The 18,457-nt window shown below is 42.2% G+C and overlaps 1 long non-coding RNA gene across 1 annotated transcript in view; it reads left to right on the top strand.

The window, feature by feature from the left end:
• Positions 1–18,457, top strand: part of LOC139752875 (uncharacterized) — a 360,018-nt gene that overhangs the window by 55,488 nt on the left and 286,073 nt on the right. Inside the window, exon 2 of the long non-coding RNA XR_011713606.1 lies at positions 17,089–17,230. This is a non-coding gene — a long non-coding RNA (uncharacterized lncRNA). The remainder of the gene's footprint in view (positions 1–17,088; positions 17,231–18,457) is intronic.

The following is an 18,457-nucleotide window of genomic DNA, read 5'->3' as shown; positions in this document are numbered from 1 at the left end:
CAAAAAACGGACCCAGCTGCGCAGGCCGCCTTGTGACGTCATGCGGTCCTGAACCCTCAGTTGCAAGGAAACTGTGAGGAGAGGTATGGATAATGTGAGGGAAAGTATGGATGCACTGAGGAGAGGCAAAGAAATTGTGAGCAGTGTAGATGAATCTACGTTTTCGTTAGCCCTGTTCCAGCACCGTTTTCTTTGTTTAGGGCCAATGACGTAGCATACAGGCTCTACCCACATATGGTATATATATATATATATATATATATATATATATATATATATATATATATATATATATAAACTTAGCGTATACAAGCTCAGTTTCCTTCATAATGTACTCATTATCGGAGACCCAACACCCAACCAATCGCACGCACATCCACTCACCCTTCCCAGTTTCTGTTTTATTTTTCGCTCGACCAAACTGTTAACATGGGAACTCCGACAAAGAGATCATTCAGATGCGTTTGTTTCATTCAGTTGTTTTTCAGTTACGAATTATTAGCAATTCTCTTTCGATCTCAGAATTTCTAGCTCATTCCGCTGTTTTCTTGCGTCCAACCACCACCACTTTAATAAATGGTTTGCTACTCCTTCGGTAAGAACGACTTGCTAAATACAGTTGTATGTATCGATTGCCATATAAAACAACAAAAATATTATAAGGAAAACAAGATAGATTCTCATATCCAAATGTGAAATGGAAAACAACAGAAAAGAGCAGAAGTATCTGTCACCAGCTGGTCCAGCCACCCTCGTTTCCGATTCCTTCTTGTAGTCTGTGTGGGACTAAGGCCAACGTGTCAATATACAACTAAAATCATTTCTTCTGAAAGCGTCCACTTTTACATCGTGTGTTGGAGTAGCTGATGTGTAATTCCTTCTTGCCCTTGTTCCACGACCGGACGATGTTTCCCCAACAGATCTCGACTGGATTTATCCGGCAACCTTTGCTAAGCCACTCCACCAGATCAGCGTCCCCCTGTTCTGCGAACCATTGCCAGATAATCCTCGCAGTATGGACAGGGCAGTTGTCCTGAAAAAAAAAAAGAACATTGGGGTTTTGTTTATAACCGAATATAATATAACTGGATATAGTATAACTGGATATCATTTTGATCGATATATAGATATATAGATAGATTTATTGACATACGCAGATAGGTAGGTAACGATGAAATTCTTATGTTTCATTTCAAAGACACAAATGACAATCATTATTCAGATCAAACTCGTTTAATAAATATTAAAAGTCTTGCATTAATTATGACCAACCTGCATGAAGATGATCCTTTCAGGGAAAGGTAGAGCCATACCTGGAACTGTAGACACCATCCCCTCCTCCACTATTTCCAGATATTTCCAGGATGGCGACGTCCAGTTCACCCACACGTTGACCGGTATGTGGCCGCTTCTGGCAACCTGGATGTTGTCTGGGTTGTTAGGTGTGCCAGTCCTGGTTCAGCAGTGAAGTTGGCCGTCGGTGCTTTCTTTGCTGTGATCCTGTGGCTAATGCTGCCCTTCACTTAGACGTCGTCGGACTGTATGACGCGATACTTGTAGACTGAGTTGTTCGCTGATGACAACAGTAATGGGAGGAGCTTAATGACTGTTGGATAATCCTTTGGTCGTCTTCGGGTGTAGTTTTTCTGGGTCCTCCCGCTCCTTGAATGATCGTAGAGATTACCATCATTCTTCCACCTTCTCCATCTCTTGTTTCCTGTAGCCTGGTATATACCCAGCTCTTGTGCAATGTAAGCAGTTGAGGCTCCACATCTCTTCATGCTACCTACACTCTTGCCTCTTAAAAGATCTTGTCTGGTGCTGAGCCATACTCTCAGTGATGGTGTTTCATGACGTTAAAATTTCAAGGTCGTGACAGCAGGCTTGATGATGACTCCTCCCTCCCTCACCCCCCCCGCCCTCCTATCCTTCCTTCCTCCCTCCCGCCTTCTGTCTCCCTCCCTCTCCTTCCCTCCCTCGCCCCTCCTCTCTATGCCGCCTCTTATACCCTAGGAAAATATATGTAAACATGCTACTTTAAACCTGATACGACGAAAATCCCAATATCAACAGCAAAAACAATCAGTACAATAAAATTCAGTGGCTGCGACATCATGCCTCCTGTCGTTGTGGTTATGTTCCGAAATTCATACTTATTATATCTATATATCTTGATACACAGGAATAGATACTCTTCCATACCATGATTAACATATTTTCTGTGCTTAAATCCTTTGAAAGCTTATGACATTCTTTTTTGCACCGAGCTACAACAGGTTTCATTTATTGTTTATTAGAACACACACCTGGTAGCTCTCCTCCGTGCAGTGTTACCAGATCTGTTTGCTCGCAGCGCACACGGGCATTAAAAGATCTCCCAATCTTGCCTGTAAGTTGTATCGTCGGAATCGTTAAATCGAGTGCGACGTCAGATGACGGAGAGTCTTCAACACTCTTCGTCTGTTTGTATTCAGCAAAAGGTACCAATACATAATTCAGCTCCACATAAGACTCGCCTGAATAGTACCTAATATTTGTAGTCTGGATGTATATCCTGAGTCTCTTTGAGCTGGACGGTTTATGAACCATAAGAATTTTACAGTCGATCGGCGGTTACCTGTGCTGCCCCAGAGCGGTGTGCTGTTGTACTAGTTTCTTTTTGGCAGTTTCTGTGTATTGATAATACTGTAATTGATCACAGCGATGCGCGTGATCTAGTATTTGCTGATAAACACAAGGAAAAAATGAAACACGTTAAGTCTTAGGCGCACTTTCGTGTGATTAATAAATGACGACGAATGTGCACTTGGGATTTACCGTGTTTCACTTTGGCCTCGAGATTATCACTAAGTGGATACGTATGTCTGTATGTGAGTATGTGAGATGATCTGCGTTTGTGTGCGTGGGTGGATGTATGTATATGAGATGTATGTATGTGAGTGCGTGTGAGCGTGCTAGTCTGTTTGTTTGTGTGATTGTGTTCTTTCACAGTTTAGAGGCACTCAGAACTGACACAAAATGTATGACCATCTTTGGCCACCTTGGCGGACATTGGGTTGACATACACAGGAGAATCTTTTCACAGAGGACATGTGAAGACCAGCTAATCTGAGAATGGTTAACGAATATGCTTTGTAGCCGAGATTCGATTTGCTTCAAAGCGTCAATTCTTATTTTTTCATGCTGAGAACAAGTCTGGGGTTGGACTTTTGTTCCGTAGTCGGTAAGGCCCGTAATTATGTATTTAATGACCCGTCATGCACAATGTGCTACGCAGAACACCTCCCGAGCCTGTGTCTGGCCAGTTTGACCCACCTGTGCCTAGCCAGCTGGCCCCCACCTATACCTGGCCAGCTGGGGTATTCAGTGTTGGGGCTATGTCATACCAGAACAGTCATGTGCGAGGAAAGCATAAACACACGCAGACACTGATACACACAACTTACAAACACACATGTACACCCACACACACATGCACATGCAAAAACAAACACACACACACACACACACACACACACACACACACACACTAGCATACGAAATAAACAGATTCAGTCAAACAGAAAATCACGCACCAACACATTTGGGAAGCAGGAAATAAATCATGGAAATGTCACCGTAAATCAGCGTTCACCGACGTCTCTCCTCAACACCGTTCATAAATACTGTCCACTCGCTACACCTGGGGATGGCAAGTTAAACTGATTCTGCAAGTTGCTGAAGCTGATTTATTCATACGTATTAGGGACGTGACGCGCATACTTCCTGAAGCATTGATGCTCCGAAATTTCCCATGGGGCATTAACAATCTTGCACACTGAAATCGGAAGCACATTAATCTCCCTGAGATCTGTATAGAGTTCATTTTGAGGCATTTTGATGTCGAGTAGTTTCATGCCTGATCCATGCGACCAGTCAAAGCTGAGGAGATACAGAGAGCAGCGTCACAGTTTCTGAGGAGACGTCCTCCAGCCACAGGAGGAATCTGATTGTAAGCTCAGTACCTTCACCAAGTATCTGGCTGGTGTGGTGTGTGTGGTGGCCTTGGTTGATATGAAGTCATGTTGTGTAGCCTGCCACACTTGGTATATGTGTGTGTGTGTGTGTGTGTGTGTGTGTGTGTGTGTGTGTGTGTGTCATAACAGAGCTTCAGGCCTGGAGAGGGCTTCAGGTGGCAGGGTGGCTTCGTTCAGCAGGATGGCGCATCCTACTGTAATCTGAAGTATCCTGCATGCAGCTGGAACATTCTGCAAGAGGCTGGAGCATCCTACATGAGGCTGGGAATCTTACAGGATACTGGAACACACTACAAGGTACTGGATCATCCAGGAGGAGGTTACTGTCGTTGTTGAGGCGTCCTACAGGAGGCTGGAATGGCCTACAGAGGCTGCTTTGATCAGTGAGGCTTCCTTGGTCATGCTGGAGAATTCTACATTACATTATCCTAGAAGAAAAGTGGGGTATCCTTCATGAGGCAGGGACATTCTACAGCATGACAGCGAATCCTTCCGCAGGTCTAATCATCCTACAGGAAGCTGGGGGTATCCTTCAGGAGGCTGGGACATCCAATAGGGTGCTATTGAATCTTCCTGTCTGTTTCAGCATTCTGGAGAAAGCTGTGGGAGCAGTGGGGTAGTATCCCTCAGTAAGGTAGAATATCCTACAGCCTCCTTCAAGTGGCTGGGGCGTCCCACAAGAGGCTAGAGTACACTACAGGAGCCAAATACATCCTGTAGAAGGTTAATGTCATCAATGGAGCGTCCTTCAAGAGACTGGAGCATTCTACAGGTGGCTGGAGTATCCCACAGGACTCTCTAGCATCATAGAAGAGAATGAGGCAGCTTAGAGGAAGCCAGAGCATCCTTGCAGGGAGGTTGCTGTCGGCGGCGAGACGTCCTACACGAGGCTATAAGGGAGGACGCTATATGCGAGGAGGATATAAGGGAGGAGGTTATAAGGGAACAAAGTCTTTGTAGTTAACATGCGAGGGACTTTCAGTTACCGGGGACTTCTCTGCACACTTCCATATATATATACTTTTTTTTTTCCTTTTGTTTTTTCTTCTTCTTTTTCCTTATTTCCCTTTTCTATAATCCATTTTTTTTTTCAATTCGGGATCATTTCCTCTCATGAACATTTAAAGTAACTAATCTGATAACAGATTGTAACAAACACTTGCGTCTCGAAGTTACGTCAAGGAGGCAAGGACTATCATATGGTATTCGATACTTTAAATACACTTTAGTATCCGTCGATAATCCACAGTTGTTTTAAAAGAGATTCACAGATACCCAAACGGTTCAGTGGAATTCAGTGTTACTCCCGCCTTACCCTAATGTGTTAGTGGTGTTTACCCCTTCCCTCCCCTCCAGGTGTGCCACACAGACGAGTGTGACCCTCCCGTACACCGCAGTGGTTATTCTGCCAAGATGTCGGCACCGATGGGGTAAAAGGTATTTTGCCGCTTCTGTTGTATGAGTACAACCACTCTATCACAGGGTTTTCTGTATGACCGGGTTTTGAAAATATCGATGTGTGTGTATTATAATCAATTCTGATGAACGAGGGGATGAATTCTGACTTCACCAAGTGCAGTAGGGCTCCCTGAAGAGCACTTACCCATCGCCATTCTGAAGGTGCAAGGAAAGCCTTCGTCAAACACATGAACACCAGAGCAACCACGCCTAACCACCCAGTAAAGGAGGCAGGGTCCCCTAACCCTTATACCACTTCACCGAAAACCGTATTCGAAACTCTCCTAAAGTACCAATAAGAACAGTCAATAGATCCAGAACGACGTAGGGATGGTAAACCTCACCATAACACCGTTTGAACCACTGGTGCCAAGATATCCGTCGGCAAAATAACCACATCGTTAAATCTATCTCTTGTACATTTAACTTATCATTATTTAATTTTGTTCGGGAACTTCGTTTCAAAATATATGGGGAAAAAACTGGTATGATGTCAGAGTGCATGCATATTTACATTCCTGATGTATTTGTGGCTTTTGATGTCTCGGAAGCAGATAATGATATTTACCAATATCAAACAGTACTTCATTTACAGGTTATTTATCTCTTATTTGTAGTCCTAAATTTATATATATATATATATATATATATATATATATATATATATATATATATATATATATATATATATATATATATATATTGAATTGTGGTTCGGTGACAGCTAGAGACTGAGTGTGAATGAATGTGGCCGTTGTTGTCTTTTCCTAGCGCTACCTCGCGCGCGCGTCCGGGGGGAAGGGGGTGCCATTTCATGTGTGGCGGGTGGCGACGAGAATGGATGAAGGCAGCAAGTATGAATATGTACATGTGTATATATGCATATGTCTGTTAATGTATATGTATGTATACGTTGAAATGTATATGTATGTATATGTGCGTGTGTGGGTGTTTATGGATACTTGTGTATGTGGGTGGGTTGAGCCATTCTTTCGTCTGTTTCCTTGCGCTACCTCGCTGACGTAGGAGACAACAACTAAGTATTATATAGTATTATATATGAATAATATATATATATATATATATATATATATATATATATATATATATATATATATATATATAAAATATGCAGTCTGTTGTTGATGAGAGGGCTTGGCAAGTGAGTCAGTTGTTGTTCGCTGATGTTACAGCGCTGGTGGCTGATTCGGGTGAAAAACTGCAGAGGTTGGTGAATGATTTTGGTAAATTGTGTGAAAAGAGAAAGTTTAGAGTTAACGTGAATAAGAGCAAGGTTATTAGTTTCAGTAATGTTGAGGGACAAGTTAATTGGGAGGTAAGTTTGAATGGAGAAAAACTGGAGGAAATGAAGCGTTTTAAATATCTGGGAGTGGACTTATAAGCGGCTGGAACCATGGAAGCGGAAATGAATCATAGGGTGGGGGAGGGGGCGAAAGCTCTGGGAGCCTTGAAGAATGTGTGGAAGTCGAAAACATTATCTCGGAAAGCAAAAATGGGTATATTTGAAGGAATTTTGTTTCCAACAATGTTATATGGTTGCGAGGCGTGGGCTATAGATAAGGTAGTGCGGAGGAGGGTGGATGTGTTGGAAATGAAATGTTTAAGGACAATATGTGGTGTGAGGTGGTTGATCGAGTAAGTAATGAAAGGGTAAGAAAAATGTGTGGTAATAAAAAGAGTGTGGTTGAGAGAGCAGAAGAGTGTATGGAAATGGTTTGGTCATATGGAGAGAATGAGTGAGGAAAGATTGACAAAGAGGATATATGTTTCAGAGGTGGAGGGAACGAGAAGTGGGAGACCAAATTGGAGGTGGAAAGGTGAAGTGAAAAAGATTTTGAGTGATCGAGGCCTGAACATACAGGAGGGTGAAAGGCGTGCAAGGAATCGAGTGCTGTCAGATGATTGAACCAGGGCATGTGAAGCGACTGGGGTAAATCATGGAAAGTTTTGTTTGGGCCTGGATGTGGAAGGAGAGTTATGGTTTCGGTACATTACACATGACAGCAAGAGACTGAGTGTGAACGAATGTGGCCTTTGTTATCTTAAGAGCTATATCGCGCGAGGAGAAGGGGGGGGGGGTGCTATTTTTCATGTGTGGCGGGGTGGCGACATAAATGGATGAAGGCAGTAAGTATGGATATATACTATTTACGTATAATAACCCCAGGGCCCCTTTTACAGGGTCCCCTGCAGCATCCACTGCTTTGCACTTAGTAGCAGGGACAGGACGTGATTGTACTCTGTTTGGTCAACTGACAATGGCACAGCCTCACACAATTAATTTTCACTTGCGGTTTAATATGATGCAAGCGGAGTCCGGTAATACTTCGAGGAACGCCCTAATTTGCTTACGTTCGCTCTTAACGTATTGCACTGAAGCCAGAGCCCTGAACCACAGCCAAGCCTCATGCATCTTTCTGTGGTTTTCTCTGACCACTTCATACGCCCTAATTCAGCCAACTGACAGCATGTCGCTCACTGTATACCACAATGAACGAGTTCGTTCTATCTCATGCATGCCTCTCTCCTTCCTGCATATTCTGGCCTCTAGTGGCTCGAAAACTCTATCATTCCATCCTTACGTCCTTTTCTCAATCTCCAGCTCCTCCTTGCTCCCTCCACTTTTGATACATCCTCTTAGTCCGTCTCTCCATACTTCTAAACCTCTTCAACCCTCCCTGTTTAGCTGTCTGTCATATTCAACTTATTACCACACATCTCTTTTACACTGTCTTTACATCCAGCTTACTACCTCGTCTCGCTTCATCGATATCATTAAACGATCGACCTCCCTCACACATTGCAGTCTGCAGCTGTGTCCTTACTAACACATCCTCCAAATCTATGGCTGCGGTACACGTCGGACTTCTACCTGCACGTAGTCGATTATTTGTGGAACATATTCCTCTCTGTGACTGAACAGATGATGATGACAATAAAAGGAACAACATGGTTATAAAATGTTTGGTGTCACGTAGTTTATCAGATTAATCTGAGCTTCTGATATTTCCCACGATCAAGATCAACCTCGAAAGGACCCAGTGATCAGTTGCTCTTTGAGTTCTTTTGTCGTACTTTCTATGATTATCGTAGATGAGTGTCACATGATGATCATCGCTATAAGAAGCATGGCTACTCTCATGCACCAAAATTGAACACGTTCAGTCAGCAGCAGTAAAACATGTGGACAGGTAAGCGATCCTGGAGGAACACAGGTACCGTACATATACCACTCTGGATATGTTGGTTATCATGCCGACACCTTCCTCCTAGCTGACTGGCAGCCCTAGGACACCAGGCTGTCGCCTGCACCACAGTCTCCACATCCAGGAAAAAAAAAACTGCCGCAGTATATTACATTTCTTTCTCTCTCTCATCTTCGAGGAGCGAGTGGCCACCACCACCACCAACGCTGGGCTGAGTATTGTTTCTCGTCCACGAAGTCTCTCTCTCTTTTACCACTCCTGTGCATTTTTTTTCTTCCACCATCCTATTTCTTTCATTTCTTCAGCATATTTTTAGTTATGAAGTATTCTTTACTCTTACCATGAAACACTCGCACCTGAGGTTTCGTTTTTGTTTAGAGTTGACCTCGATAGAAGGTCGTCGCGTGACCTTTTAATTTTCTGCTTGACCTTGTGAAGGGATTGCCTGCTTAGCGGTCTAGAGGAATTGCCAGCGTGACCTTGTAGTTTTCTGCTTGACCTTGTAAAGGATTTGCCTGCGTGACCTTTGTCTTCTTGACATTGTCGAGGAATTGTCTGCTTGACTTTGTAGAACAGTTGTCTGCTTAACCTCGCAGAGGAGTTGTCTGCTGACCTTCTGTTTCGTGAGTCGGGATTTGTCATGAACAAATCAGCGAACACGAGAGACCGAGGGTTATGTCCTATTCATATGAAAAAGACTTTTACCTATTTGGAATTAAACGATATATCTGTATCTAGATGAAAAAAATGCCTTATCATCACCACCATTTACCTTCATTATCATCACCGTTACCCTCATTATCACCACCATTACCCTCATTGTCATCACCATTACCTTCATCATCACCATCATTACCTTCATTATCATCACCATTACCCTCATCATCACCACCATTACCTTCATCATCATCACAATTACCCTCATTATCATCATCATTACCTTCATCATCATCACCATTACCCTCATCATCACCACCATTACCTTCATCATCATCACAATTACCCTCATTATCATCATCATTACCTTCATTATCATCATCATTACCCTCATCATCACCACCATTACCCTCATCATCAGTGTCTCTTTTAAAAACTGTCTTGACAAAGGGGGTTTCGAGTTTGTAAATCCGTGTGGATTATTATGATCTCTGATCTGTGAGGAGTTCGTAAGGTAATCTCTCTCTCTCTCTCTCTCTCTCTCTCTCTCTCTCTCTCTCTCTCTCTCTCTCTCTCTCTCATGGTCTTCTGGTTTTCATTCCACAAACATAGTCTCTCCACATCACACATAACACTTGACACACGTAACTCCCACGGTTCACTATAGATTGTCCCACGGTGAGCGCTACGCGCTAGCACTGCCTTTCCATACAACGTAGTCATAAGTATTAGTACGTACGTACGTCCTCTTCCTTGTGTTTCGCGCCGTCCTCGAAGGCAAGATAGGGATAAAGACTCTCTGTAGTCATAATGATATAAGATTCCAAAAACATCCCTGGTCATTAAATTAATGATGTGTTTTCCATTCATTTTCAGAGATTATCTGTGTGTGTGTGTGTGTGTGGGAGAGAGAAAGAGAGAGAGAGAGAGAGAGAGAGAGAGAGAGAGAGAGAGAGAGAGAGAGAGAGAGAGAGAGAGAGTATAGATAAATTTCCATTGACTGAACAAGTTATGATCTCCCGTCGCCGGCTGGTTGTAATAAAGAAATTTCTCTATGCTCAGTTAAGCTGAACTATACCTGGAAATATGCGTGGAATAATACCACGTAAAGTGATGAACCAAAAAGCCTTTCCTTGTGACTTCCCTCGGTGTAACTCTCTCTCTCTCTCTCTCTCTCTCTCTCTCTCTCTCTCTCTCTCTCTCTCTCTCTCTCTCTCTCTCTCTCTCATCCGTCCATCGTCTTGCATGAGGCGTCTGCTATACTCAGTCTCTTTGGAGCCCAGCGAGACGAACAAATCCTGCTCGTTGCTTCCTTCCCTCCCTCCTCCCTCGCCTCCTACCTGCCATTGTTCCTCCTCCCAGGAACCGTCTCCTCCATGTAGCAAATTACTTCATTAACAACCCTGGCTTGGCTGCTTCAGTATTCATAACCTCCGAAGCTACCCTGAGGAACAGCTAAGTCTATTACCTGATGTTTTGTTGGCTGCATTTCGTGCGCTGGTGCTAGCCAGGTCTACCAGATGTTACGCTGTGGTTGTCTTAGATACAGTGGAGATAACCACGTCTGCTGGCGACCACAATGTTGGTTAGGTATACCCAGTCGCAAACCACGTCTGCCTGCTGCTTTATATTTGCTGTTTTATGTATCTCGTCGTGAAAAATAGGTCTGCAAGTTGCAGGGGAGTTTGGTCTATTATGCAAATTATGAACCACATATACCAACAGGTGGATTTATGTATTTTTCGGGTACGAGACCTGTTATCTCTTACAAGATGCACCTCAAAATCTTGCACATCCGCCAGCTACTGTGGTATAAACACCTCCGGAAAAGCCGTACGTGCCGGATTCTTCATTGTCATTTACGTCGGCCTAGATATTTACCTTCAAACAGTCAGCCATCCAGCTCTTTATGTACCCTGGTATCCAGCTCTTACTCTATGTACCCTGGTATCCAGCTGTTGCTCTATGTACCCTGGAATCAAGTAGGCATCCAGCTGCTGCTCTATGTACCCTGGAACCAGCTGGGTGCCAAGTTGTTGCTCTATGTACCCTGGAATGAGTCCGGCACTTAGCTGGTGCTCTCTGTACCAACCAAGTACTCAATTGTTGCTCTATATACCCTGCAACCAACCTGGCACTCAGCTTTTGTTCTATGTACCCTGTAATTACCCAGGCTTCCAGCTGTTGTTCTGTGTACCCTGTAATTACCCAGGCATCCAGCTGTTGTTCTATGCACCCTGTAATTACCCAGGCATCCAGCTGTTGTTCTATGTACCCTGTAATTACCCAGGCATCCAGCTGTTGTTCTATGTACCCTGTAATTACCCAGGCATCCAGCTGTTGCTCTGTGTACCCTGGAACCAGCCACATCTAATTATTTCCCTCTCGTTCAGTCAGGTGCTTTACAATATTTTTCGTACCTATGACGACTGCAAAAACCACAGTAAGTAGTTTTCGAGTTGCACTTGAACGTTTTTCGAACAGTGCGACTGTTGCAGCGCACATTGGAAGTGGTACATCCGTGCCTCTCATTATCTGGTTGTACCCTTCACTTCCTTTCCTTCATCTGCTTTAGTCAATATAATCATTATTGATTTACCTTTATTGTGTTAGTTTCTTAATTACTATGATTATTTTGGTAACTCATGTTGTGTTTGCCGAGTCAAGTACCATCAAATGCACAGTCTCCTTCGTTTTATGATTCTGATAATAATCTGATTTTTAGTGCCTCGGTAACTAGTTACTGAATTAGGACTTTAGTGAGGAGGGTTACCTGAACCGTATTTACTGAAAATCTATCTTCTGCCAGTGAGTATCTTCCATTCTACTGATTGCGTTTCCATCACATGAATGCTGTTTAGGTTCTCAGGGAATTCAAGACCGGGGCATCTGGTGCTGGTCAGAAAGAGAGTCACTAGCGCTGTCACTGTACAGGATCACAGACTGAGACTCTACTGAACCTGTAATACCCATGTAATCTTGCAACTACCCCAGTTCTGTACCTTTCACTACCATCATTATCAGTATCACCATCAGTATAAAGGTTCTGACGTATTACCACCACCATTACCACCACACATTATCACTGCCAAGATGATGATCAACATTACCAACACCACAGTCACCATCACTATCAAACCATCACCATCACCTGTGTCACCTCCACCACTGCTTCCAACACCTTCCCCTCCACCCGTCACTGGATTAATCCTCTCATCTCCAACACACGGGACGATCAGAGGGATTAACAAAGAATCACAACATCCTCCCATGTCCTTTACCTGCATGGCAACGAGGATCACGTTCGCCACCATGGGACGCGTACGGGATGTATGCTCTGCGAGTGACGGGCTAAACGAAGGCATTGTTCTGTGCTGCACTATGCCTTTCAGGATATTGTCCGTGTGTGTGTGTGTGTGTGTGTGTGTGTGTGTGTGTGTGTGTGTGTTACCAGACTCTGCCTGCAAGAGGTTATACCACGAGTGAAAAGGCACCTTTAGCGAGGCTGTCTCACTGGGCGTCCAGTCTCGCTAAGACTTTTCACCCCCACAGAAGTTCACATTTCACTGCTGTTGGAAGTAACGCAGCCTTTGGCTGTAGGAGGTCCTGGGTAACATCAGGAGTCTTTAGAGGTGTTACCGAATTTCGTCTTCTCACCGCGAGGTCAGCCACAATGACTGGCAGGAGCACAGACTTGTCCGAGAGCTTCTCGCTTTAGCGGAGTCCCTGTTGACCCTACTGGAACCCATGCTTAGCGTCTTGTTGCTAAGAACAGACGAAAAATGACCTCATTTACTCTCATTCATATATATATATATATATATATATATATATATATATATATATATATATATATATATATATTCACTTATCTCGCGTTTGCGAGGTAGCGTTAAGAACAAAGGAGTGGGCCTTAGAGGGTATATCCTCACTTAGCCCACCTCTCCCTTCCTTCTTTTGGAAAATTATAAACGAGAGTTGAGGATTTCCAGCCCGCCGCTCCCTCCCCTTTTAGTCGCCTTCTACGACACACAGGGAATACACGGGAAGTATTCTTTCTCCCCTATCCCCAGGGATAGTATATTATCTCTTCCCTCATTCTATCACATGTGATGAATGCCTTCCTTAAATCTTCTTTGTCTGCAAACCTATATGCCAATTGAAATTCCCTCAGGTTACATAATCACTAGTGGCCTTCCCGCTGTATCATGACTACCAGTCACTTTCCATGGTTTCTCTCATTTATACTTCTTCCATTTTCCAGCCTCTCCCCTTGTACTAGCACTTGCCACACCAGTCTAGAGATGATCAACAATTTACGTTCATTAATTTTCTTTAACGTGTATCTCGGGTCTCTTTTGCGTATATATGATTTATAAATATTCACCTCAGTACGAAGGCATGTTCAGGATGATATTTTTTTCCTTTGAATTTGTAATCGGTTTATATATAACATTAGTGACCTATTGAAGGCCATACAAACTTACACAGACGTATGTATGTGTGATTAGTGCCGCGTATTGTATGAGCATGTGTATTCTTACTGTATCAGCATTTATATCTTGATTTACGATGAGCATAGAAATAACAAATGAGCAGAGGATAGTTTGATTGACTCTGGATCTTTCTCTTTGTCTGTTTCTTATTCTTAATACCTGATTCCCCTCTTGATTTTTTCCTCTCTCTTACATCCACAGGCGATCCTTCCCTTCCCGCTCCTCCTCCAGAGCAATACAAGTTTGAGGACTTCCTGACTTCATATTACCTTAATTAGAATTCCATAAGCCCTCCTTCATTATGCCAGATTGTGATGTTCTTCAGCTTTCAAGGTTTAATGAGGACGTGGTTTTGTATACGAGTCTGTTTGTTCTTTTGTAGCACACACAAACACACACACACACACACACACACACACACATATATATATATATATATATATATATATATATATATATATATATACCCTAGCCTGAAACAGGTACTCATTTCATCGACCAACCCCTAGGGGTGGATGAACACCTGGGTTTACTGTGGAACGACTGCTGCAAGCAGGAATCGAACACATGCTTAATGAGTTTTTGCCAAGAACAGACGAAAAATGGCCTCATTTCCTCACATCCGTACTCTAGCAGTCATTTATAATGCATGGGAACCATTGATCATTATGTGGTTTCTCCTTACCTCTTGATATATCAAGTTTCATACCAGTGATAGCTCGTTATCCCACTTTATCTCTGTGTCGCTTCAGTTCGCTCTACCCTATGCACGCGTCACACACCCTCCTGTATGCTCAAGCGCCGACCACTCAATACATTATTCATTACATCCTTTCTAGTCTCGAAAGCGGTTCACCCCTTTTCCTTATTCCCTCCACTTCAGAAACGTATTCTGTCTTAGTCAGTTTCTTCGTATTCATCATCTCAAAAACACTGTCGCACACTAATGTTTTCAGATATTTCTATATTGATATCTTGAAGATTCCATTTTTTGTTTGCTCGCTACTTTACTTGCTGTACTGTTTTCTTCCTAACTGTTTGTACGTTAGCAACGTGTTTCATGTGTGTATCATGAATTTTTTGTTGTTTACTTCTGATTTGGATGACATTTGTATGTGTTTTTGTCATGCTTTCTTGTTACTTTACTTGCTTACGTGGGTTCGTTCTTGTTCTGCAATATACACATTAACCCAATCCATTGGCGATAGATAAAGAAACTGTGAGAGTCGACAGTTTTTTCAATTTTTCCAAGCTCGCTCACCTTTGGCTGACTTGCCATAAGATAAAGCCTTATGCTATCGACACCAACCCCTATTAACCGCCCTACCACACACTGTCATGGGGTCAGTCTCACGAAGAATTTCGAGCAGGTCTCCACACGGGGCTGACTTTCTTCCTTTAGCTTCCTGGGGTCAGAAGTGTTACTCTGTACTCCACCTTGTTACAGCAGAATTTTATTTTTAATAAAGGAAGTTTTCCATTATATCCTTCGTGCACAACTACAAAGAATTACGAGTGTATGTTGATGTGTTTTTTGAGGTCTTTTGCTTGATTGCCTGATTGAGTTTGAATGGGTTTGTTGCTAATAAGTTGCCCATCAAAATGTGGTACATATAATTTCATTCAACGAAATAAACGATTTATAGAACTGATATATATATATATATATATATATATATATATATATATATATATATATATATATATATATATATATATATACATATATGTATATATATATATATATATTCTTCCTTTCTTCATACTGTTCACCATTTCCCGCGTTAGCGAGGTAGTGTTAAGAACAGAGGACTGGGCCTCTGAGGGAATATCCTCACCTGGCCCCCTTCACTGTTCCGTCTTTTGGAAAATTGAAAAAAAAAAAAGAGAGGGGAGGATTTCCAGCCACCTGCTCCCTTCCCTTTTAGTCGCCTTCTACGACACGCAGGGAATACGTGGGAAGTATTCTTTCTCCCCTATCCCTAGGGATAGTAAATATATATATATATATATATATATATATATATATATATATATATATATATATATATATATGCTCTTAGCTTGATACTGAACTAACTTAATGTATGAATTATCGGACAAAATCAAGTTTGCTGGACAATGTACGAACAAGGAATCATATAAAGTAAACTCGTAATATATTTGCCTTAACCTTTTTGAATGAAACACTAACATCTTGCGAAATATATTCACAGGAAGTTTAAAATCTGGATAATCAGTAGTGTTCTGTTTATAAATTTGCAAGTCTCATTCATGTTTCAACAGTGATAAGAATTAAACAGTTCCTTGATGCCCTCTATACACATAGAATTGTTGATCAAGCACGTTTTCGGTGATGTGTCACACAAGGGTTAGTCTAGTATAGTATAGCCTTCTCTTCACGTTCTCCTTTTCAAGTTCCAAAGCTTACCCATAAGATGGCGTTAGTGGCAGTCTTGGCGACTCTTCTGATACGCAGGTAATCTGGGTTAGTTGTACTTCCTAACTACATAATGGGATCCAGCATCGTTTTTACTCTTTAGTGTACCCAGAACGCTGGGGCCTTGTGGATGTGGCTTGGGTGTCTGTGTTTATATGTTTTTACTCCATTTCTGAGCAGTGTTACATCAGCGTTACGTTGTGGAAACTGTTTACATACCAGTGGATCTAAGAACAGTGACTGATAACCCAAAGGCACCTACATCAATACTATATATTTTATATAGGTCAACTGTAGAATCAGTTTTATGTTTTTCAATTGATCTCTGTTATGGCAAGCTAAACGGTAAGAATTTAGATAAACTTGATAAAATTGGTAAGAAAGCCAGAACATTGGATACAAACACTAAAATATTAGATGTGTTGTATCAGGAATATGCAATGAAGCAGTTGAGGATTATGCAAGATGCAACCCGTCTTCTACATCAATACTATGAATATCGAAGGTCAGGAAGAATACTGTCTCTGCCTATACAGCGCACCGATAGGTTCAGGAAATCATTTGTACTAAAAGCCATTCAACTGTTTAACCATCTAAAGACACTGTAACTCCTCTGATGTAATTTCTTGGTGAAATAGATGATTCTTTATGTGATATTTTGTGGTACTTTTATGAGATATTTGTTTTATAATTCATATACTTTCTAATCTTGAATTGAGCTTCTAGCCATAAAGAACTTCATTTTGTATCACGTATACACTTTGATAGTAAAGACAACTTGTCTTATCTTACAGACAAAAGCGCGTAAGCATTCTGTCCTTGATGCCATGAACACAAACGTTTGCCAAACCAGGCAGCAGACGGAGGCCGGGCATCATAGAGCTCTCGATGTGGATGAACAAGTTAAGACTGAAGATGCCGGATGTCGTTGACTGGGTAAGTAGTCATTTCCTGAAATTATAGAAATGTTTGACGCTCGCAGAGAACACTGTGGGTCGTATCCATAGACGATACAACGCAAGATGGGCATTGACATCTTCGCATCACCGTATTTGACATCTTCGCATCACCGTATTTATAGACGTGGTAATGCATTGACAAAGCGACCCTGATTGGTTCACGACATGACTATGCAAGGGAATACTGGAACGACGGTGCCCACAGCCATCCACAGCCCTTGTGAGTGACCATACAATGGAATCTATCGTTAATAACTACAAATATAAGCAGTAGAAACTTTGTGTATACTTTAAAACTACCCATCTGTATTATTTCCTTTCTTCGAAACGTATTACTCACGAAAAATTATGAGAAAAATATTTTTACAAGGTATTGCGTGTAGGCGCCGGATTTAGGTTTGTTTACTTTGCCCGTTTGTCTGGGAGATTCGCCTTGTTTTATTCAAGAAAAAGGAAACGCCGCTGTCATATTCTTAAGCACCACCTAGTGATATCATGTGTGTTTCCACTTCACAGTTACTGTGCATCTTTCGCCATTCAATTAATATGTTTCTGAATTAAATACTCGCTTATGTAGTTGTATACAGTGTATAACATCATTAGATCATACTTAGAAATATGACAGCGGTGTTTCCTTTATTTACTAAACAAGGCAAGCGAGAGAGAATCTCTCCGGCAAACGGGCACAGTAAGTAGTATACAAATCCCAAAACCTGTGCCCACTCGCAACACTCTTGTAAAAAAAAAAATTCCTCAATATTTTTCGTAAATGTTAGATTTCTGGAAGTGGAAATAGAATATTCCAGTAGTTTTAAAGCATATATAAACTCAGCCGCGTATATTTGTGAATATTAACGATTGTTTTTCATCGATAGGGGGGAGGGAGCCTCCTTGCGATGGCTGTGGACACCGTCGTTCCAGTATTCCGTCGCAAAAAGTCGTGTTGTAAGTCAGTGAGCGTCGCCTTGCCAACACATAACCACGACTATGACCACTGCGATGTGACGGTGTCAATGTCCATCGTCAGTCGCATCGTCTGTGAACACGGACGAGTCCACTGAGCGAGACCTCGAGACATACGATGCAGGTGGGTGGAGTTGTCTCGGTTTCATTTCTCATATTTTTTTGTTTATATCTTACTGCAAATCAAATTATTAGATAACATAACTGAATGGTTTTGTTGTCTTTGCATCACGTACAAGCT

The sequence above is a fragment of the Panulirus ornatus genome, chromosome 2 (genome assembly GCF_036320965.1).
Source record: "Panulirus ornatus isolate Po-2019 chromosome 2, ASM3632096v1, whole genome shotgun sequence".
In the NCBI taxonomy this organism is placed as follows: domain Eukaryota; kingdom Metazoa; phylum Arthropoda; class Malacostraca; order Decapoda; family Palinuridae; genus Panulirus; species Panulirus ornatus.
Note: the sequence above shows the minus strand (reverse complement) of the source record. Positions and strands in the feature narration are given on the sequence as shown.